Consider the following 23,068-nt stretch of genomic DNA (forward strand, 5'->3'; position numbering starts at 1 on the left):
CTGCTATGAACACCCAGAGGTGAGAGGCCCTCCCTAGAGTCAAATGACACCTCCCGGGTGAGGCCTTCCCTGTCCACTCAGTTTCAAATGCTGCTCTTCCTCTTGCCCCAGACTTCCTGTTCGTTTCCCTGCTTTATTATTCTTTCGCTCAGCCCTTCTCCAGCAAAGTTTAGGACGTTGTTTATGGTCTGTCTCAGTCCTCTGAAATGAAAGGACCATGAAGGCAGGGGGTTGCTCTTTTGCCTTCTCTTGCAGCCCAGTTCCGAGAATCGTGCCTCCCACAATGGACACTTGGTATGAATGAAAGGCGGGGCAGACAATCCACGCTGGCTGGAGGTTTAGCCAAGGAAGGCTTCCTGAAGGAAGTGACGCATGCTGAGTCAGGCCAGCATCTGAAACGGGGGGTGCATCCCAAGCAGGCAGGCCGGGAAAAGGGGAGCACGTTCGGGAACCTTCAGTAGCCGCATGGCTGGGGCCTACGGTGCTGGTGCGGTGTGGCGTGTGACGGGAGGGTGGACAGGCATGCCATGGGCAGTGAGGAGGGTCCCTCATGTACCCTGGAGGATGGGCAGTCTCCGCTAGGGCTGAGGGTCAGGTGGGGCAAGGGTTGCAGTGGGCGGGGGAGGGCAGACAGAAGAGGCTGGGCCGGGGGTGAGGGTCATTTACAGTTTGAAAGTAAACGAGTTATTTTTCGAGAAGAGCTGTGCTCTGAGCGTATCCTGTGCCCGACACGGCAGTACGTGCTTCCAGCGTGCTAGCTCCCTGACCCCACATGCCATTGTGGTACTAGGGTGCAAAGGATGAGTGGGCCTTCCACAGCCTGACCCGTGGGGCTTACTGGGGAGGAAATTTTGGTAACCTGGGCCAAGCCAGGCAGTGATCACGCTTCTAGAGTCCCAAGACTCCTCTCCCTTGACCACTTCAGCAACCAAGGCGACGTCACCTCTTCCCTCCTTCCCAAACACTCTGTCACTGCCCCCTCCTACGATGGCAGCAGAGATCCCCCAGGCCATAGGACAGAGGCGCAGGGCAGGGGATGGGGGTGGGGGTGTAGGGAGTTAAAAAAACAAACAGAATAAAGAAGGGTCTGCTACTGAAAGCGGACAGGAATCTGCTACCGAATCTGACAGGAAACTACTTGGCAACGAAGGGCCAGTCAGTATTACGGAAAGACGTCTACAGAGATCAAGGCCACAACCAACAGTTAGACGTCCCTGAAAAGGAAGGAACTTTGGCCAAGCTGGGGAAAATGCATTCATTTTTCACTAGAGGGCCAGGGGAACGGTTGGAGGACACTGGCCCAGAAAGAAGGGGAGTAGGAAGGAGGGGGCTCTTCAAGAGAAATAACGGGTGATGACAGGCCCTTGGGTAGGAATTGAGGAGAGGGGCGAGGCAGAAATAAGGATCTCTGCCCGAACTGGTGGGGAGAGTAGATCCTTTAGCCCCCAAGAATGCCTCCTGTTGACTGAGGCCATCAAGGCCTTGAACTCACAAAGGTAGGCCCGACCACCTGGGTTTGACCTCAGCCCCCATCAGTGATTTCAATTTCCATGGAAGGAATGGACAATCAGCCCCTCCCTCTCTACCTTTGGGAGAGCTCCTCTGTGTGGACCTACCCACAGGTGGTGAAGCGCAGGCGTGCTTAGCACACCACTGCCATTACTTCACCGGACAGAACTCTCAAAGGCCAAACCTACTTTGTGGGAACAGTAACAGAAATCCCAACACCTGGCCTTTGCCTACCCCAGCCCCAGAGTTCTCCAAGGGACGGTGTTCCTCGTCCACGCCATGCCTACCCCTGCTTAGAACCATCCCCTGAAATTCCCCCGGGGAACCCTCCTCCCCAGAGCTCAGAGCACTCCTGCCTCCTCTGTCTCTATGTCCACTCCACTGTCATCCTCTTTTCCAAAGCCCTGGCCCAGAGGTCCTTCAGCCAATGACTCTAACACTTCCCTTTTCTCCCAAACCTGAGCCCCCCCCAAAAGCACTTGGGGTTGTTCAACCCCTACTTCAATTCCTACATCCCAACTCCTATCCCCTAAGTTGAGCCTTAGGAGTGCATTAAATGGAACATTCCAGTGAGTAAAAAATGGAAGATCTGCTTGTGACCCACTTTCTGTATACCTACCTTGCTGGCACATGGAGGTATGAATTTATCATTTTAAAAAATGTTTTAATGTTTATTTTTGAGAGGTAGAGAGATAGAGTACGAGCAGGGGAGGGGCAGAGACAGAGGGAGACACAGAATCTGAAGCAGGCTCCAGGCTCTGAGCTGTCAGCACAGAGCCCGACGCAGGGCTCGAACTCAAGAACCACGATATCATGACCTGAGCCGAAGCCGGATGCTCAACCGACGGAGCCACCCAGGCGCCCCTGGAGGTATGGGTTTTAAAAGAGAAGCAAAACAAAACGAGGAGGGCAGTTTCAAGATTAATTGGGTGGGTGAGGGGACAAGGATGCACAGTGCAGAAAACTCTTGGTTGTAAAAAGTTACAGGAGGAATAGGCAGGGGGACGTGGAGCCTGCTGGACACCTGGCTCAGGTGGAAGGGAACCAGTCTTCCCGGTCCCAGGTGCTGTGTGACACCTGCTGGGGGAGGGGCAGAGCCAGCTGAAGTCTCTAGCTCTGGACCTCAAGTCTCCAGGGTCCCAGGACTTTCCCTCTGGCCCGCTCACGCAGAGAGAAAAGTCCCTCCAGGCTGTGCTGAGGCAACAGGATAAGAAGGTCTGGCCATGGTTCACGTGGCGACATCATTCTTCACTCCGCCAGTGTCCATGATCAACTCCAAAATAATCTAAAGCAGAAAAGTCCAATGAGACCAAGTGCTTGGAACTTCTGTATCACTAACACAGGCCAACTTAGCCCCTTGGCATTAACTCACCATGAAGAGGTCCCTCCAGGGCAGCCGGGACCCAGGTCATCCTGAGAGGACCAATGCTCCACCTCCTTAAGGATTCTTCCAACAATCTCTAGATCCGAGGCAGCATCCCTAGGGTGAAGAGGACGTCGCAGAGCAGAGGGTCACAACATGCGTTTGGTTTCCAATGTTATCTCTCAACTGTCTTCAAGCCGCTATCAGTGAGAATGCCCCCATTCATCAGGGACGAGCTGCCAGTTTTGTTTCACACCAAACACAGCTCAAAAATGAATCTCAATGTTCCCAGAGAAGGGTCAAAATAAAACGATCTCTTGACAATTGGGCCTTTGCAGGGCAAGAGCAGATATAGTAATTGGTGGAGAGGTGGCTGGAGGGCTCAAGCTCAGAGGCTCCTCCCACTGAGCCCCCATCCCCCAAGCTGGGAGTGAAGGCCACCACCGCAGCCTCTCTCCACGGTCTATTACATCCCTGCACATCTGTCTCCCAAGCGCTTGTGTTCATCCCTGCGTCAAACTCCTTCTCGTGTTGCTCCCCCCACCACCCAATACCTTTCTACTTCCCATCACGTTCCACCCCTTCCAAGGCGTGCACAGGGCCACCATATCCAAAAAGAGACTTCCCTTTGAAAATGTTACGGCAATCAGTAGAAACCACCCAGCATCGCGTAACGTCATCATGCAGAATTCATCCTGGCTCCTTAAACCCCAGAAAGTTTCGAAACCTCGACACCGACATAGCCCGTTTTCCCGTAACAGGAGGCCAAGCTGAGAAAGGCCAAGCTCAAGTCTCCCGTCATTGACTCTCACACAGCAGCCCTCGATGCCTGAGACCACACAGCACTAGCTGGGGAGAAGCAGGAGTGTGCGAAAGCGCCAGCATTTGAAAGGGATGGGTGTAGACCCTCCAAACACGGGAAATTGCTTTCAACAATTCCTCTCCCTGCATTATCAATGACCAGAGCACAGACAGCCCGTGATCGCTTCTGAATGCAGGTGCATGCAAGGGGAGGGAGGGAGAGAGAGAGAGAGAGAGAGAGAGAGAGACCTAGGAAGGGGAGCAGGTGCTACTGGCCTGTGGAATAGGTGGAATCTGGGAAAAGCACCCAAGCACAGGACCCCGTGAGTGGCCACTCTTTTTTGCAAAAGAAACCCATAGAACCTCCCTGCCAAGTGGAATCAAAGAAAAGTCACTTTGGACACAAACACTGGGAAAATATTAGGGTTGGAAATGATAGGGATCCTGTGGTTTTAAGCAGCACAGAAGTCACTACTATCATAAGTTTGTTGTTTTAAATGAAGAAAATAAGGTTCTGAATAGATCACTGACTTAGAGAGCAGCAGAAGGGGATTCAAACCCAGGGGATGGGAGTGTCTGATGCGCGGGTCCACTCGTTTCCCATTAAAAACATGCTTCTGCCGTCACTCCAGGGAGGGAAGGCAGATCCCCAGAGAGCTCTCATCACCCAGTGAGACTCTGGAGGCCTTTCCTCTGCAGCAGCCATTGAAGACATGTCAGGGACCAGATGTGATCTAGGTTACCTGGGGCTGAGGTGGGGAACAGATCTGAGGACTCATGGACATTACCGTCTCACTTCTCAGCTCCCCTATACCTTCTTAGGAAGCCCCTAGGAACCCCCACATGATTGTACCAGATGCAAGGAACCAACACTCCAGAGAACAAACCAGAGATCTTACCTCAAGGACACTGGGGTCTAGAATGTTCCTGATAGAACTCCCATGATGTCTCTCCACACAGTGGGCTCATCTGCAATAGACAAGAACCCAAGAATGGGCCCCCAACATGTCCCTGCTCACACCAGGGCAGGGCAGGGCAGGGCAAGCATCAGGAAAGGTCTCAGCACAGTAGTTAGCAGATAGTAAAGTAAGCATTTGACAAAGATCGGCTGTTATTATTTCCTAAACAGACATGCTATTTCCTCATAGAGAAGATAGTAGTTAACCCTACTGTCCTAGGGGGAGACAGTGCTTGGTCTATGACAGGGTGGCCAATGCTGATTAATGCATAATTAACCAGTGAGAGGCTGGAAACGACGCCAATGCCGGATTTATGGGAGTGCCGTGGCTGTCTGACAGCAACTATGCTGGGCTTCGAGGAGAACTCAAGTGACACATACAGCCTGGTTCCCAACAGCAGGGGCAGAAGTGAAAGCTCCAACAGTGACCCTAACGTACACACAACTGCCCCGAGGGCCCTGGGGACCCAAGGTGTCTACAGAGAGAAAGGGATATGGGAAAGCTCCTGGAAGGTGTGGACGTGGACCCTCCAAACACAGGACAACTCTTTCCCTGAATCCTCTGCCTGAAATACCAGTGAGCCCGACATTGGCACCAGGTGACAGGAGACATCTAAAAGTGGGTAGGAAAGAGGAAGTGCAGGAAAGCCCCAGGTTTGGAAGGGACAGGAGTGGACGTTCCCAAGATGGGGAAATGGTTTTAGCAATTCCCTTCCCTGCACTATCACTGCTGACCTGGACACAGGCAGCCCATGTCAGTAGCCTATGTTCCCAGGCAGAGGAGAGCTGCCCAGCCAAGCCCAGGACCCTGAGCGCCATCACCATCTCATGTAAAGACGCCATCTCCCGTCATCAAGAGGGGGCACGTGAAGACCAACTCGCGGCAAAAACGCCTACATTGTTTAGTCCCCCACAGATACAGACGGACGATCTACTATGTGCCACCAACCGTGGGCTCAAAGACAAAGAACACAGACAAGACTTCTGTCCTCCCAGAGCTCTGGCACTTTCCCCACTTAAAACACAGCGGAGCTCAGAAGGACCTAACCTAGCCAACGTGATGCGCTCGCCACAGGCTGAGGCAGGATCTGAACCCAGACCTCTCTGGCCCCCAGACACACCCCCATCCACCACACCAGGCCTCCTGGGGGCTTTCTCAGAACCCGCAGGAGCTCCAGGACGCCCCCCCCCCCAACCCCCCACGGTGGTGTGGCAGGAAGGCAACGAGTCCCTGCTCAAGGATCTCCTGAGCAGCAGCACTTACCCAGGCCTCACCCCCTGGACACCGCGGGGGCACATCCGGCGCTGCGGCTCAGGGTCCTGCAGCAAAGAAGGGGGCGCTGCCTGACGCACAGCCCCCAAAGCCGTCCAACGGAGAGTTTCCATCTGCTTCCAACAGAGCCCCGGAGCCCGCAACGCCTACGCAGGAGACAGCACGGGGAAGGGGCTTTAGTGCAAAACAAAGACACCGGAATCGGCCTCTGCCGCTCTGGGGCCCCGCGAGCGCCCCCAATTGAAAACTCACGCAACCGCTCTGCACAACGGGGGTTTTAACGCTTTCTCTTAAAGGCTGTTGACGAGAAAACGGGTTAACGCTCACATGGTCACTTCGTGGGCAACCGATGAAGCGCTTTGGGGGATTCGAGGCCCAGAGCCGGAGGTGGGTGTGTGCGTGAAAATCACGCGGTCCCGGGAGCTCTTCAGGCCCGGGGCCACACGGGGCTCCGCACCACTGGCGGCGGCACTCGGCCCGCGCGTCGCCGGACCCGCTTCTGGTAGTTGGCGGGACACGAGTCTTCCCCGCGCGCGGGGGATCAGACCAGGAGTCCCATTCTCGGGGACACGCATCCCGAGAGGTCCGCAGCCAACGGAGGGGCTGGGCCCGGACCCAGGAGCGGGGCCTGAAATCGGCGCTGACCTCCGCCGGCTCTCCCCGTCCCCCCGGGCCTCAGTTTCTCCTCCTGTCGGGGGGGGGGTGGTGGATGATGCACCGGCCTTGGGAGGCCGCGGGGGGTTTCCTGTGTATCGCGGCCCCGCAGCGACTCACCCGGGGAGCCGGGCCTGTCGCCGGCAGGGTCAGAGGGGACGGCGCGAGAGGGTGCGGCAAGCCTCCTAATCGTTCGGAACTATTTGGGACAGCAGCCACTGCGGCAGGAAACTGCTACACCCGGCCCGCGCCGGCGGAAATGCAGCTCGACGGCGGGCTGCGCCCTAGAGAGGCATCTCCCGGGCTGAACGCGCGCGCGCTGCCTCTTATCGCCCCCTGGTGGAGAGGAGGTCAATATCTGACCCGCCAAGTATCCAACCCTTCACTTTCCCATCGCCGCATCCATCCATCCATCCATCCATTTACCCCTAAAAGAAAATAGTTAGAGGGCACCAACTTTCTTATCCATCCATCCACCTACGCACTCATCCATTCATCCATCTAGATGTTCATCTAGACTCCCATCCGCACAGAAAAAATATATGAGCAGCTACTTCATGTTAGGGACTGGGCTAAGCATTGGAAATGTATTGCAGAAGACAGGGTTCTGATATATTTTGTTGCTGTTATATTCTTGTGGAGATAATGAATCAGCAAATGCAATAATTTAAAATCATGACAAATGCTACAAAGGAAGTGGGCATGGTGGTATAATAGTGGGGACCTACTTAGCCAGGGCCGACAGCAAGGGCCTGCCGGAGGAAATGGTGTAACAGTGTTTTTCATAGCATGCTGTCACTGCAATGCCCCATCCCATCAACGCTACAGATGACAGCTACAACCATAAATCAACTAATAATGACTAAGTGTTGAATGCACCCAATATTCCAGGCATTTTGATTCGTTTAATCACGTCAATCATATAAGATAAACCCTACTATTATTAATTTTGCCGATGAGGAAACAAAAGCTCAGAAAGTTTAATTCATGTATACAAGATCACGCAGTTAACGTGTTAAGAAGTGTGCATGATCTGAGAATGAACCCTACTTGTGAGCTAACCAGTTAGCCCGTTGTTTCGTAGGTGCTGGCAGAGGACAGAAAATTCCTGAGGCAGTCTGAGGACCTTATTACTACTGTGGCAAAGCAGAGAGGGCTTTAAGTTTCTTGATGTTGTTGGTTCCCATGCCTCCGAGGTCCCATGGAGTGGTGCAGGGCCCATGATGGCTGCCTGGACACACAATGCGTTACAGTGTTACAAAAGAGGAACACTGAGCTTGGGGGATTTGCCACTTGGAACAAACAGAAGTAAGCCTGCTTTTAGTGTGGGAGGAGACTTTATCTCATCCTTCAAGGTTTGCTCACTGCAAAACACAGCTCTAAGAAAGGGCCTGGGGGAAAAAGGAGTCAAAGGCCTTGCCTTGTTAGCATGCCCACAGGGCCCGTGGCAAATTGCTTCTCCTAAACAGAAGATATCAGAGTCAAAATTCAAACCCAGAAATCAATCTAAGAGCAATTTAATAGGTGCTTAAAAGTGTGTTTGGTAATATTTAATTTCTCTTTTTTTGGTAATACTTAATTTCTATTCCTGATCAGAAAAGTGTATTTCGGCATACTTGGATTAAATGAATGCTTTCCTCATGTGATACAGACCGTCACCACCCAACAACATGACATTTCAATGCCTACATTTAGAGGTATTCTTGGAAAAACTAGGACCAACAAATTGCCTATTTTCATGAGGATCTGGATATTAAGTGGCTGGGCTATCCAGAGTTTGGACCTAGTCACTCTTTCTCCCTGGTTTTCTTGTGGCACTCTTCCTGTTGAATTCAATCGAGTTGTAAATGTCACTTATGGTGTCCTGCCCTCCTCTGACAAAAAACTGGATGTGAGACCCAAGCTGGGTAGGTCATACTTTCTTCCTTGATTTTCCATGGTGAATGTGAGGAAGTATGGATCCAAAAGCAGCTGTGGAACCATGAATAGAGTTATCCCTCTATTAATTTCCAAAAAGGTGGCTTCTTGGAAGTGATATGCTTTGGTAGGGTATTGAAGGGCTCACGAAGAAAGGGAGAACAGGAAGAAGTTCGGGGAAAGGGAGGAAGAAGAATCAGAAGCTGAAGTTGGGGAAGGGGCAGAGGAATAGTATGCGAAGTAGTTAGGAACTGGATGGGGTCTTACCTTGACATCTCATTGCATGGCCTGTAACAAATGAGCTTTATTTTTTATTATATTTATTTATTTATTAAAAAAATTTTTTTTAACGTTTATTCATTTTGAAAGACAGAGAGAGACAGAGCACAAGCAGGGGTGGGGCGGAGAGAGGGGGACACAGAATCTGAAGCAGGCTCCAGGCTCTGAGGTGTCAGCACAGAGCCCGATCCAGGGCTCGAACTCACAAACCGTGAGATCATGACCTGAGCCGAAGTTGGATGCTCAACCGACTGAACCACCCAGGAGCCCCAATTATTTTTATTTTTTTCATGTTTATTTATTTTGAGAGAGAGAGAGAGAGTGCACGTGCTCATGAGCAAGGGAGGGGCAGAGAGGGGGAGGACAGAGAATCCTAAGCAGTTTCCACACTGTCAGCGCAGAGCCCGGTGCAGGGCTTCAACTCATGAACCATGAGATTGTGACCTGAGCTGAAACCCAGAGTGAGATGCTTAGCTGACTGAGCCACCCAGGTACCCCAACAGATGAGCTTTAAATGTTGACACAGGAGAAGAGAAATCCTCATTCTTGCTATGAAAGAGGGACCCACTTAATTCTAAAATGCAAGAAGAATTCCATCTGTCTGCTCATATCACTGGAGGTGTTAAAAAAATAATAAGAAAAAAGGACACTCGAAAGATCTAAATAGAGCAAATCAATGAAATTACAAAAATAGAAAGTAAAATGGCAGAAAATGAACATAACCATACGTAGAGCAGCAGAGGCAAACAATTTTCGGAATGAGAAAGGGGTCATAGCATGATATTATACATGGAAAATCAGATAGACTCCACCAAAAGTCTGCTAGAACTGATACATGAATTTGGCAAAGTTGTGGGATACAAAATCAATGTACAGAAATCAGTTGCATTCTTATACACTAATAATGAAGCAACAGAAAGACAAATAAAGAAACTGATCGCATTCACAATTGCACCAAGAAGCATAAAATACCTAGGGATAAATCTAATGAAAGATGTAAAAGATCTGTATGCTAAAAACTATAGAAAGCTTATGAAGGAAATTGAAGAAGCATAAAATACCTAGGGATAAATCTAACGAAAGATGTAAAAGATCTGTATGCTAAAAACTACAGAAAGCTTATGAAGGAAATTGAAGAAGATATAAAGAAATGGAAAAACATTCCGTGCTCATGGATTGGAAGAATAAATATTGTCAAAATGTCAATACTACCCAAAGCTATCTACACATTCAATGCAATCCCAATCAAAATTGCACCAGCATTCTTCTCGAAGCTAGAACAAGCAATCCTAAAATTCATATGGAACCACAAAAGGCCCCGAATAGCCAAAGTAATTTTGAAGAAGAAGACCAAAGCAGGAGGCATCACAATCCCAGACTTTAGCCTCTACTACAAAGCTATAATCATTAAGACAGCATGGTATTGGCACAAAAACAGACACATAGACCAACGGAATGGAACAGAAACCCCAGAACTAGACCCACAAACGTATGGCCAACTAATCTTTGACAAAGCAGGAAAGAACATCCAATGGAAAAAAGACAGTCTCTTTAACAAATGGTGCTGGGAGAACTGGACAGCAACATGCAGAAGGTTGAAACTAGACCACTTTCTCACACCATTCACAAAAATAAACTCAAAATGGATAAAGGACCTGAATGTGAGACAGGAAACCATCAAAATCTTAGAGGAGAAAGCAGGAAAAGACCTCTCTGACCTCAGCCGTAGCAATCTCTTACTCGGCACATCCCCAAAGGCAAGGGAATTAAAAGCAAAAATGAACTATTGGGACCTCATGAAGATAAAAAGCTTCTGAACAGCAAAGGAAACAACCAACAAAACTAAAAGGCAACCAATGGAATGGGAAAAGATATTTGCAAATGACATATCAGACACAGGGCTAGTATCCAAAATCTATAAAGAGCTCACCAAATTCCACACCCGAAAAACAAATAATCCAGTGAAGAAATGGGCAGAAAACATGAATAGACATTTTTCTAAAGAAGACATCCGGATGGCCAACAGGCACATGACAAGATGCTCAACATCACTCCTCATCAGGGAAATACAAATTAAAACCACACTCAGATATCACCTCACACCAGTCAGAGTGGCCAAAATGAACAGATCAGGAGACTATAGATGCTGGAGAGGATGTGGAGAAACAGAAACCCTCTTGCACTGTTGGTGGGAATGCAAATTGGTGCAGCCACTCTGGAAAACAGTGTGGAGGTTCCTCAAAAAATTAAAAATAGACCTAACCTATGACCCAGCAGTAGCACTGCTAGGAATTGACCCAAGGGATACAGGAGTACTGGTGCAGAGGGGCACTTGTACCCCTATGTTTATAGCAGCACTCTCCACAATAGCCAAATTATGGAAAGAGCCTAAATGTCCATCAACTGATGAATGGATAAAGAAATTGTGGTTTATATACACAATGGAGTACTACGTGGCAATGAGAAAGAATGAAATATGGCCCTTTGTAGCAACGTGGATGGAACTGGAGAGTGTGATGCTAAGTGAAATAAGCCATACAGAGAAAGACAGATACCATATGTTTTCACTCTTTTGTGGATCCTGAGAAACTTAACAGAAACCCATGGGGGAGGGGAAGGAAAAAAAAAAAAGAGGCTAGAGTGGGAGAGAGCCAAAGCATAAGAGACTCTTAAAAACTGAGAACAAACTGAGGGTTGATGGGGGGTGGGAGGGAGGGTAGGGTAGGTGATGGGTATTGAGGAGGGCACCTGTTGGGATGAGCACTGGGTGTTGTATGGAAACCAATTTGACAATAAATTTCAAAAAATAAAATAAAATAAAATAAAAATAAAACCCCTGGACACATGTGACCCTATTTTCCTTTCAGCTTTCACAAATGCTGGTTGCACATCACTGCGAATGTACTAAATGCCACTGAACTGTTCACCTTCCAATGGTTAATTCTCTACTAGAAGAATTTCGCCTCAATAAAAACATGACTTTAAGAAAGAAAAAAAAAAAAGAAAGGGGTCATAGTACAGTCAGAGCAGAGAGTAAAAAATTAGACAAAAAAAAAATTCAAAACTTAGGTAAAATGAACACATTCCTGAAAAATATATAGCAAAATTGTCTTAAGGAAAAATAGAAAACCTGAATTATCTTGTAACACTTTAAAAATGTTGAATCAGGCAGGGCAGCTGGGTGGCTCAGTTGGTTGAGCGACTGACTCTTGGTTTCTACTCAGGTCATGATCTGGTGGGTTCGTAGGTTCCAGGAGCCCACGTGGAGTTCACTCTTTCCCTCTCTCTCTGCCCCCACCCCTGACTCGTGTGTATGTGTGTGTGTGTGTGTGTGTGTGTGTGTGCGCGCGCGCACGCGCTCTGTCTCGCTTTCTGTGTCTCAAAATAAACTGAAAATTTTTTTAAATTTTTAAATAATAAAATATTGAATCATTAGTTAACACTATTTCCCGAAAGAAAACATCATACCCAGCTTTTCAGCCTTACACGGTCTCCAAGATAATAGAAAAAGAAGGAGCTGTTCTCAGTTCGTGTAACAACCATAACCCCCAAATTAGACAAGGTCAGTGAAGGAAAGTAAATTACAGTCCAGCTCATGAAAATAGTCGTAAACATCTTTAAAAATATATTGGCAACTTTCAGGTGGAATTAGCCTTGGCCCCAATGTCCCTGAAGGGCGGGAACTGTGCTCCTATCTTGTGAATGTCGTCTGACCGTTGATTTCAGACTTCTAGCCTCCGGAAAAACACGAGAGAATAAATTTCTGCCATTGTAAGCCACACAGTTGGTGGTGCTTTGTTATGGCAGCCCTAGGAAATGAATAAAACAGACACAGTTAAAATTATTCCCTGCCGCATATTAGCTGTATTAGCAATTCACTTCATCTTTCTGAACCTCAGTTTTATTATTAAAACTTTATTAGTTTTAAACTTGAAAATAGATAAGACATTGGGGCGCCTGGGTAGCTCAGTCGGTTAAACCTCCGACTTCAGTTCAGGTCATGATCTCACAGTTCGTGAGTTCGAGCCCCGCATCGGGCTCTGTGTTGACAGCTCAGAGCATGGAACCTGCTTCAGATTCTGTGTCCCCCCCCCCCTCCGCCCCTCCCCTGCCTGCGCTCTGTCTCTCTCTCAAAAATAAATAAACGTTAAAAAAATAAAAAATAATAAAATAGATAAGATATGGGGCAGCTGGGTGGCTCAGTCGGTTAAGTGTTTAACCCATGATTTCGGCTCAGGTCATGATCTCACAGTTCGTGAGTTGGAGCCCCGTATCGGGCTCTGCATGGACAGGGCAGACAGAGCCTGCTTGGGATTCTCTCTCTCTCCCTCTCTCCCCACCCCCGTCTCTCAAAATAAATAAATAAACTAAAAAAAAGGAAGGAAGGAAGGAAGGAAGGAAGGAAGGAAGGAAGGAAGGAAGAAAGAAGAAAGAAAGAAAGAAAGAAAGAAAGAAAGAAAGAAAGAAAGAAAAAGAAAGAAAGAAAGAAAGAAATTCTGGCCTATGCCACCACATGGAAGAACCTTGAGTACATCATGCTAAGTGAAATAAACCAGACACAAAAGGACAAATACTACGTGATTCCACTTAGATGAAGCACTTAGGGTAGTCAAATTCAGAGACAGAGGGAGAATGGTAGCTGTCAGGGGCTGGGGAAGGGAGGAATGGGGAATCGTTGGTTAAAGGGTACGGTTTCAGTTATGCAAGATAAAAATTCTGGAGACCGGTTGCACAACAGTGTGAATGTCCCTGACAGTACTGAACTGAATATTTTAAAACGGTCAAGATGAGGGGCGCCTGGGGGGCTGAGTCAGAGCACCCGACTCTTGATTTCATCTCAGGTCATGCATGCTCTCAGGGTCGTGGGATCAAGCCCCACGCTGGGCTCTGCTTCCTCTCCCCTTCCACTCCCCCCCCCCCAATAAATAAGTGAAATGGTCAAGATGATAACCCGTAAGGTATGTATATTGTACTGCAATTAAAAATTTTAAAGGTAGGTCAAATAATACATTGAAACTTAGTACCATAAGTGCTTTTTAAAAAATGGATGTTCAACTGACTGAGCCACCCAGGTGACTAAAAAATAGATGTTGACGGGGCGCCTGGGTGGCTCAGTCAGTTAAGTGTCTGACTTTAGCTCGGGTCACCATCGCACTGTCTGTGAGTTCGAGCCCTGTGTCGGGCTCTGGGCTGACAGCTGCTTCAGATTCTGTGTCTCCCTCTCTCTCTGCCACTCCCCTGCTCATGCTCTGTCTCTCTCTGTCTCAAAAATTAAAAAAAAAAAAAAAACATTTAAAAAAATTTTTTAAAAGTAGATGTTGAGTGGGGTGCCTGGGTGGCTCAGTCAGTCAAGCGTCTGACTTCAACTCAGGTCATGATCTTGAGGTTCGTGAGTTCAAGCCCCGCGTTGGGCTGTGTGCTGACAGTTCAGAGCCTGGCACCTGCTTCGGATTCTGTGTCTCCCTCTCTCTCTGCCCCTTCCCTGCTTGCTTTGTGTCTCTCTCTCTCTTTCAAAAACAAATAAACATGAAAAAAATAGGTGCTGAGTTAGAGGAAGATGGTTTAATACATTTTAGGATCAACATCGTGATCATCACCATCACTTGATAAACACTAATATCCATTTATAACAAAAAAATTCTTAGAATTCTAGAAATACCATATATATCACAATCCATTTGCCAATATCATACATAATGGTGGAATCATAGAAGCATTCTTCTGTTTTTATCTTGGAAGTCCCAGAGAAATAGCCCGGGGGTGGTATTGGGGGAGGGGGGGAGCTCCGATGCTCTTGGTCAGGAAAATCCAAGGTTTTAAGAGTGAAGAATGGATGTGGTCAGCTACCATGCTGAAAGATAATGAGGCAAAGTCAAATATTATCCTAGAATGCCCAAGTATTCAAGCAAGAAAGTTAACAAGCCAGGAAAGTTTAAGTAATGACCCGCAAATATCTCAGTGATTCAGTTAGCAAGGAAGGTTCCAAGATGTTGTTCAGCCGAGTTAATTAGCTAGGAACATCCAGCTTTATTAGTCAAGATTGTCCACCGTGGATAGAAGGGAAGTCTAAAGTCATCGCTGAGTTTATCAGTCTTTAGCTAGGACTCCAGTTCTCCAGGGCCCAGCCTTGCCAACCTCTGGAGGCGGAGAGGGCCACATCTTCTCATGCCTGCCTCCATGGCAGAGTCCTGAGCCAATTATAACTTCGCGGAGCCCATGCTGAGTCCCTCTCCAGAACCGGTGGTCCTCAGCCCAGGACAAAAATGAACCAGAAGCAAAACTAGTAGGAGAGAGGCTGGGAGGGACCCAGCTAGCCGACCTAGACAGGAGAGGCTGAGATGTGAGTGGAAACCAACCATGGTGGGAAGCATCTGGTGAGGGCCTGGGGCTATTGGAGACCCCAGAACAGGCCAAGATTCAGGCCATGAGCAGCTTAGGAAGAGCTTGTCCTGCTTGAGAGGCGCTGAGGGGCTAGACTGGCTATGGCTTCTGTCAGGTCTCAGTCCCACCCTGCAGGAGCCAGTCTACTTCTCCCGAAAGACACAGTAACAGAGGAGCAGTAAGACGCAAAGGAGGACAATGGCCAGGTACAGTAAGGTTTCCAGCATGGTGGGCATTCTTAGTAAGGGGACAGGGCCTGGAGCTCCTGCAGGTCTCACAGGGCTGGTTCTTGGCTTCCAGACTGGACCCTGGACACCACCTCCTTGGAACAATCTGCCCAACAAGTTTCAGCTCCACCTCCCCAAGGAAGGGGCTCTAGACCACAGGGATCTCTCAGCCACTGTGAGGTCACAAACTCCAGCATGGTGGAATGTTGGCCTCCCAGCCACAGTCCATATCTTTATTAATGTGACCAGTTTGTTGAAAGCAGGACTCCTGGTATGCAATCATACTTTTTTTTTTTTTTTTTGCCTGTCTCTTTAGACTTTCTTCTTAAAAAAAATTTTTTTTTAATGTTTATTTACTTTTGAGAGAGACAGAGACAGAGTGTGAGTGGGGGAAGGGAAGAGACAGAGGGAGACACAGAATCTGAAGCAGGCTCCAGGCTCTGAGCTGTCAGCACAGAGCCCGATGCAGAGCTCAAACTCACGGACTGTGAGATCATGACCTGAGCTGAAGTCGGACGCCCAACCGACTGAGCCACCCAAGTGCCCTCTTTAGACTTTCTAAATGGAAGTATCTTTTCCCTGACCCTGGAAAACTATAAGGCAGGCCTCATAGCTTTTCTGATCATTCTTTGGTAATAAGTATTACAATCACAAAAAATAGGGAACATAGTTTTTATTCAAATATTTTAAAAGCCCAGTCCAATATACGAACCACATTTTCAATGATAACTTATGGGTAAGATTTCTCTCACCAGCTGGGGCCAAGCATAGGGTGGGCTGCTATTTGTTGGGAGGGGCCAGGAAACTTCTCCCTTATCCAAATGTGTTTCTCTTCACCAGGAGGACTCCACCCACTTCCCTATCCCCAATAGCTCCAGGATCAGAACAGATGGAATAAAGATTAAGGTGGGGGGAGACTAGTCTCCAGGTTGGGCACATATTTAATGTAAGTCTTTCTCTCTTGGCCTCTTTATTCCAGGGCTTCTTTGGGGAAACCCACTCCTGCACCCTTCATTCTCTAGGGACATGAACAGGCTCTCTCCTTGGGGTCTCCTCACCCTAGCGGGCTCTCTCTTGGGCCGGACATCTTGGGTAGCAGATGGACATTCCTACTGACACGGGAGACTGGGGAAGTTCTTGGGTCCTGAGCCCTCAACCACCAGCCGGTGCCAGGTCCTTGACTTTGCGGCAAGAAAGAATTCAAGGCAGAATCAGAGTAAAACATAAATGAGAAGCTTTATTGTAAAGCAAAAGTACACGCTCGAAGACGAGGTTGTGCAGGCACGCTCAGAGAATTTGAGTGGCGCTGCGTAGACGTGGGATTCTGATTAACAGGCAGTTATAATCAACAGGTGGAATATTCCTGTAGGGTTCTGGAAATAGTCCCAAGACCCCCTGTATACCATTACGCATGCGCCAGCCTGTTCCCTTGCACCGGCCTTGATTTTTCTCTTGGGAACCTTCGTATGCAGTCAAGATCTAGGAGGAGTCCTCTAGCGCCCCCCAGTGGACGGGTCATTCTCTTCAGTTGCAGGTTAATTGGGGATTTATGCTGCAGTTGAGCATCTCGGTGGCTAATCCTGGCCACGGGCATCCTGTTATTCAACAGGTGCCAGGCCAGTTCCCTGTTCCTTGTCCTTCCTCCGGAAGTTACCCGACATTTCCCTATTCTACCTGCCTCACTACCCCAGATTCTACACCTGCGGAAGAAGATGCTGCACCTTGGCCTGAGGCGTAGGGTAGGCGGGGCTCACCTGTGCTCCCCACCTTCAGGTAACCTATATCAAGCTCCCAGATGTTTCTGCTGGAACTCCTGGTACTCAGGCACTCCTCTTGTTCTCCCTCTTGGGGACAGGGGGTGGGACTATCTTAAGAAATAGAATTCATAATTCTCCCTCTTTTTGATGGCTGTGTATACTGCGAATAGCGTCAACTTGGAGGAGAGAATTTGGAGTCACAAGCAGTAAATTCTACATCTGGTCCAATACTTTCTCTGGAAGGCAGCTGCCATTTTATTAGATGGAACCTTCAAAACTTGCCAACATTGGGCCACAATTTGCTTACCGTAACAGTAGTTTGTTGTTGTTCAGCGGTTCATCCCTACCTATATCCTATCTCTGTATGCCACCTTGGTGTCTTGTTGAAATAGCCATTTTAACATCCTGTTACACTAATGATTAATGAGCGTCAGCCACGCCTCTTAGAATCCTAGCCTCTTGCAGCCACGGGGGATGCACAAATAAACTGCCCCAGATCCCTTCCCTGGCATCATGGGAGCAAAGGGTACAGGAGAGTAATCTAGGATTGAATCATTGCTCTCCTCTTTCACAATCTTCTTAGGGCACCCTTGCCTTAATCTCCAGCTCAGGACAATAAGGCCCCCAACCTGAGCCACGCGGGAGGCCCTGCCCTGTCTAGAATGTCCCAGATTCATGGGGGTGCTGGGGACTGTAGAAGGGACATGCCCTCAGCCTCCTGCTTGCTTCTTCGCTCCTCTGGCTCAAAAGGGCTGATCCAAAAGCTGATGAACACAGCAGCCAGCAGCCACGGTGGCTTATGGAGCACTGGAAATGCAGCTCGTCCAAATGTGCTGTTAGTGTTAAACATGCACCAGAGCACTGGAAATGCAGCTCGTCCAAATGTGCTGTTAGTGTTAAACATGCACCAGATTCCAAAGACTTTGTACAGAGAAAAAAAGATGGCAAATATCTCATCAATAATTTTTTTAAAATATAACGTATTGTCAAGTTAACTAACATACAGCGTATACAGTGTGCTCTTGGCTTTGGGAGTGGGTTCCCAGAATTCATCGCTTACATACAACACCCAGTGATCATTAGTCATTTAAAAATACGTTAAAATTTAAAAATACCTGCTGAAATAATATTTTGGTTATACTGGGTTAAATGAAATCCACTATTAAAATTAGTGTCACCTTTTTTTGGTACGTTCTTAACGTGGCTCTTAGAACATTTTAAATTACACATGTGGATAGCCTTGTATTTCTACTGAGAGTGCTGCCTTTTCAAACACAGCACATTCTCTCAACCTCCTGAACATTCCCACAGTGTCCTCACAGTGACAGAAGCTTTCTCAGAAATACTAAAGGGTAGCAACTATCATGCTTTGGATCTTTGCTCTGTGCTTCACCTTCAGAGACCCCCCACCGCCCTCCTCGGTTGCATCCGTCAGGTCTGGATTTCCACATTGTGCTGACCTGGTTAGCACCAGGGATCTGACCGGGGGAACCCCCTCCTCAGGCACACGGAAGTTTACACTTCAGAATGTGGGCTGAGTTAATGGCAGGGTTGCGGCAGGTTTGAGAGGTACACGTGGCCCAGGATGCTGGCAGTGTGAGTGCTTGTGAGATTTGGGAGCCATGAGCCTCGTCTCATGCCTGTCTGCAGTGTCCTTTCGGGAGCATGGGGCTTCTATCCATCTTCTCTGCCACTCTGCAAATTTGATCAAACCCCTACTGCTTCGAAGACTCATTTTTAGGACTAAGTTTAGCAAAGCACTTGCCCACTTTTCCCTGTTACTCTCACGTTCTACTTTCAGGGCATCAGAACGATATTTTATTCTGACAAGTCCAAATATATGGTCAGAATTCATTCATATATTCAATTGTGCCAGCCACTAAACTAGGTACTATGAATACAGTGGTCAATCAGGCAAGAACCCTATGTTCCAAACTCCCTGCAATCAGCATGAGCTCTTGCTAATAACAGCTGCTCACGTGAAAAAGCAACCATTTCTATAAGTTAATGACAAATCAGTGGCAAAAACAGAATAAAGAGAAAAGCAAAACAAGTGAGTGAATGTTATTTCCCAAATTTCAGGCTGCTCTTGGAAGGTATTCCAAGCCCTAACGGAGTCAGAATTTGAGCTCCGCGCCACCAGGGGGCGCGGCAGGGCCGTTTGCGCGGGATCCGCCTCCCGGAAACGCCGCTCTAGGACGCCACCCGCGCTCCAGCTGCATTTCCGCCGGCGCTGGGCGGAAGAGGAGCTTCATGCTGCTGTGGTCGCCCGGCCGGTTCTCCCGAGCCGTCCACGCCGCCGGTTTACATCTCCCGCAATCCCCAGACATCCGCAGCTTCCCGCACTGTCGGCTGTGTCTACGGCCGCTGTCCCGCGCCATAGGTCGCGGCTGCCCGGGGTGAGTCCACTGCGGGGATCGCTGGGCGCGTGGTCTGCCCCCCACCACCTTTCGGGGAAACCGAGGCCCGAGGAGTCGGGGAGAGCCGGCGGAGGTCAGCCGCGGTTCCAGGCCTCGCCCCTGGGTTCGGGCCCAGCTCCTCCACCGAGAGGTCGGTGCGGACCTCTCAGGATGCGTGTCCCGGGTCGGATCACTCGCCCTCAGCCCCCCTCACCCCTCCGCCGGGAAGACTCGGGTCCCGCCAACTACCAGAAGCGGGTCCGGCGACGCGCGGGCCGAGTGCCGCCGCCAGTGGTGCGGAGCCCTGTGTGGCCCCGGGCCTGAAGAGCTCCCGGGGCCGCGTGATTTTCACGCACACACCCACCTCCGGCTCTGGGCCTCGAATCCCCCAAAGCGCTTCATCGGTTGCCCACGAAGTGACCATGTGAGCGTTAACCCGTTTTCTCGTCAACAGCCTTTAAGAGAAAGCGTTAAAACCCCCGTTGTGCAGAGCGGTTGCGTGAGTTTTCAATTGGGGGCGCTCGCGGGGCCCCAGAGCGGCAGAGGCCGATTCCGGTGTCTTTGTTTTGCACTAAAGCCCCTTCCCCGTGCTGTCTCCTGCGTAGGCGTTGCGGGCTCCGGGGCTCTGTTGGAAGCAGATGGAAACTCTCCGTTGGACGGCTTTGGGGGCTGTGCGTCAGGCAGCGCCCCCTTCTTTGCTGCAGGACCCTGAGCCGCAGCGCCGGATGTGCCCCCGCGGTGTCCAGGGGGTGAGGCCTGGGTAAGTGCTGCTGCTCAGGAGATCCTTGAGCAGGGACTCGTTGCCTTCCTGCCACACCACCGTGGGGGGTTTGGGTGGGGGGGGGGGGGCGTCCTGGAGCTCCTGCGGGTTCTGAGAAAGCCCCCAGGAGGCCTGGTGTGGTGGATGGGGGTGTGTCTGGGGGCCAGAGAGGTCTGGGTTCAGATCCTGCCTCAGCCTGTGGCGAGCGCATCACGTTGGCTAGGTTAGGTCCTTCTGAGCTCCGCTGTGTTTTAAGTGGGGAAAGTGCCAGAGCTCTGGGAGGACAGAAGTCTTGTCTGTGTTCTTTGTCTTTGAGCCCACGGTTGGTGGCACATAGTAGATCGTCCGTCTGTATCTGTGGGGGACTAAACAATGTAGGCGTTTTTGCCGCGAGTTGGTCTTCACGTGCCCCCTCTTGATGACGGGAGATGGCGTCTTTACATGAGATGGTGATGGCGCTCAGGGTCCTGGGCTTCGCTGGGCAGCTGGGGGCTTATAGGGCCTTCTCTCTTCCTGGCTCACTTTCTGCCTTTTCTGCACCTGCATTCGAAAGTGATCATGGTCTGTCTGTGTCCTGGTCATCGATAGTGCAGGGAGAGGACTTGCAGAAAGCACTTCCCCGTGTTTGGAGGGTCCCCTCTGTCCCTTCCAAACCCTGGAGCTTTCCCACACTTCTCACCACCTTTTTTTTTTAGGTGCCTCTTGGCACCTGTTGTCTTGTTGTACGCTCTATGCCTGGCTCAGCACAGTTTCTGTGAGGCTTTAAAAAGGGAGAACGAGAGTGGGTCCTGTGTCTGTGTGTCTGAGTTGGTGGCGGAGCCACAGCTGTGGTCTTCTGACACTGGTTTCTAATTTCAGCAGCCCGGTGTCCTTTTCTGCTCCTGCGTTGAAGTGAGTACAGGCTGCCTTTTTCTTGGTCGTTGGTAACGCAGGCAAAGGAAAAGTCGCAAGGTTCTTTCTATATTCAGAGGTTCCAAAATGGGACAACCTTAGGTGACCGAGCACAAGGTAGAGGGAGGGAGGCAGGCTTTCAGTGTGCTTACCTCCTAAGACCCAGATTCCCTCAGTGTTTTCCTGTTGGTAAAGATAGTGGGTTCCTGGGCGGGTAAGCAGTGCCACGGGCTTCTTGTCTCTTACAGGAGTGGGTCGTGACTGCTGTTCCTTGTTTGTGAAAGGCGACCTCAGGGAGAAGAACATGGATCGGGAGGTCCCAGGTAAGTGGGATTCTCTAGAGCTCAGGTCTTGTGCGGGCTGTGAGGCTGGAGGGGTTCAGGTGATGAGGTGTGGGAAAGAGTGCCTTCTTCCCGCTGCTCCCAGCTGTCTGTGTCCCCTCAGGCTGGTAGGCACAGGTCAGGTCCCTCTTCTGCTCCTGAGAGCCCCTGATGAAGGCTGCTGTGACATTGAGAGGCAAGCAGCGGTGTCGGGATGGACAGAGAGAGGGCTGCGTTTTAGAGGCAAACCTAGACTCCTTTCCGGTTCCCAGCTGAGTGCTCTTACGTGAACCTGAGCGCTCTTCTGTGATCACCCACACCCAGTCTTTCAGAACCATGAATCCTCAGTATTTCTGCGCAGTCTCCTCACCTCTTGGTAGGGAGCGGTAAATCGTCCGTGCAAATAAGGGGAAGCTTCTGTGATCTTAGGCTGTAAATCTGGCCATTGGCCTGTCTGCTGGGCTCCTAGTTCAACTCAGTTCCTGGGCTGCTGTCCGAGGTCTCCCTTCTCAGCCCATTCACTGCCCTTCTCTGCTCCTGCATTTGAAAGTGATCGTGGGCGGCCCGTGCCCTGGTCATTGATAGTGCAGGGAGAGGAACTGCCGAAAGCGTTTCCCCGTGTTGGAAGGGCCCATCCTGTCCCTTCCAAACTCTGGAGCTTTCGTACACATCTCTCTGTCCGCTGATTTGTATTGCTTTCTGGTACTTGGCGCTGGGTGGCTCACCGAGTGCCCTTTTGCCGAGTAGGGCCCTGCCTCAGCGTGTTTCTGTTCATGGGCCGGTGGTGGAGTGCTGACAGGGGTCCCTCTTCCCCCAAGGCTCTCCCTGGGAAGCATTCTCTGCCTTCTCATTGCACCGCTTCCCACACCCTCAGCCCCGTTGGTCAGCCCTGATCACATTGGATGTTGGTGATTTGCTTGTCATTCCCCTATGCTGTGATCTCGAGGGCAGTGCCTCCGTCTTGGTGTCTGACATGTAGCAGTGGGTCAAAACAGAACAGGGTAGGGGAGATCGAGATGCTACATGGTGAGGCAATGGGCTTTTCCCACTCTGGACTGTCAGTGGGGAGACCGTATCTGCTCAAGGCTGAGGCATCCTGCTCTCCTTGGAAGTGTTTCTCTTGTCCTGGCCACGGGCTGTGCCTGTGGTCCACTGGGGGTAACATTCCCTCTGCTCTTAGGTTAAGGAGCAAGGAAGGGAGTAGTACCCCAGCTGGGCAGGACGTCGTCGTTGAGAATGCGTACGTAGGCAGCCCTTACGCACTAGATGGAGAACGTGGGGCCCTCCCACCACCCGTTACCCCTCCTGGTCCAGGCTCATTGCTGCCGGTCAGCGTGGCTCGCTCTCCAAAACCTGGCCTTGACAACTTTCTGATACAGATTGCTTAGCAACAAATTGATTGTGGGCACGTAGGATAACACTGACATTACTTCTGTCACACGTGTTCCCCAGGTCCCTTCCTAGTTAAGTTGTTCTTGTTCCTGAGACAGCAGTGTGGCTGTCCAAGTCCTGGTAGCAGTGGCCCACGTTTGTGGGTGCTGGAATCCGCTGGCCGCTGTGCCAGGTACCCTCTGCACCC

General features: G+C 49.9%; 1 long non-coding RNA gene and 3 other non-coding genes across 5 annotated transcripts; 2 read left to right on the top strand and 2 right to left on the bottom strand.

Moving 5' to 3' along the window:
• Nucleotides 1-2,418: 2,418 nt before the first annotated feature.
• On the bottom strand, nt 2,419-6,916 carry LOC125936617 (uncharacterized). Of its 2 annotated transcripts, none has more exons than XR_007462080.1 (5): nt 6,679-6,916; nt 5,896-6,050; nt 4,573-4,642; nt 2,882-2,989; nt 2,419-2,794 (listed from the first exon to the last, which is right to left on the bottom strand). It is a non-coding gene; the product is annotated as an uncharacterized LOC125936617 (long non-coding RNA). The 2 variants fall into 2 exon arrangements; XR_007462081.1 differs by having other exon boundaries at nt 6,232-6,916.
• LOC125937183 (small nucleolar RNA SNORA71) lies at nt 3,739-3,872 on the bottom strand. Its single transcript, XR_007462280.1, has one exon. It is a non-coding gene; the product is annotated as a small nucleolar RNA SNORA71 (small nucleolar RNA).
• Nucleotides 6,917-20,816: 13,900 nt separating the features above from the next.
• Nucleotides 20,817-20,949, top strand: LOC125937182 (small nucleolar RNA SNORA71). The gene has a single exon (XR_007462279.1). It is a non-coding gene; the product is annotated as a small nucleolar RNA SNORA71 (small nucleolar RNA).
• Nucleotides 20,950-22,024: 1,075 nt separating this feature from the next.
• On the top strand, nt 22,025-22,157 carry LOC125937181 (small nucleolar RNA SNORA71). The gene has a single exon (XR_007462278.1). It is a non-coding gene; the product is annotated as a small nucleolar RNA SNORA71 (small nucleolar RNA).
• Nucleotides 22,158-23,068: the final 911 nt, after the last annotated feature.

This window comes from Panthera uncia (assembly GCF_023721935.1).
Source record: "Panthera uncia isolate 11264 chromosome A3 unlocalized genomic scaffold, Puncia_PCG_1.0 HiC_scaffold_11, whole genome shotgun sequence".
NCBI classification, from domain to species: domain Eukaryota; kingdom Metazoa; phylum Chordata; class Mammalia; order Carnivora; family Felidae; genus Panthera; species Panthera uncia.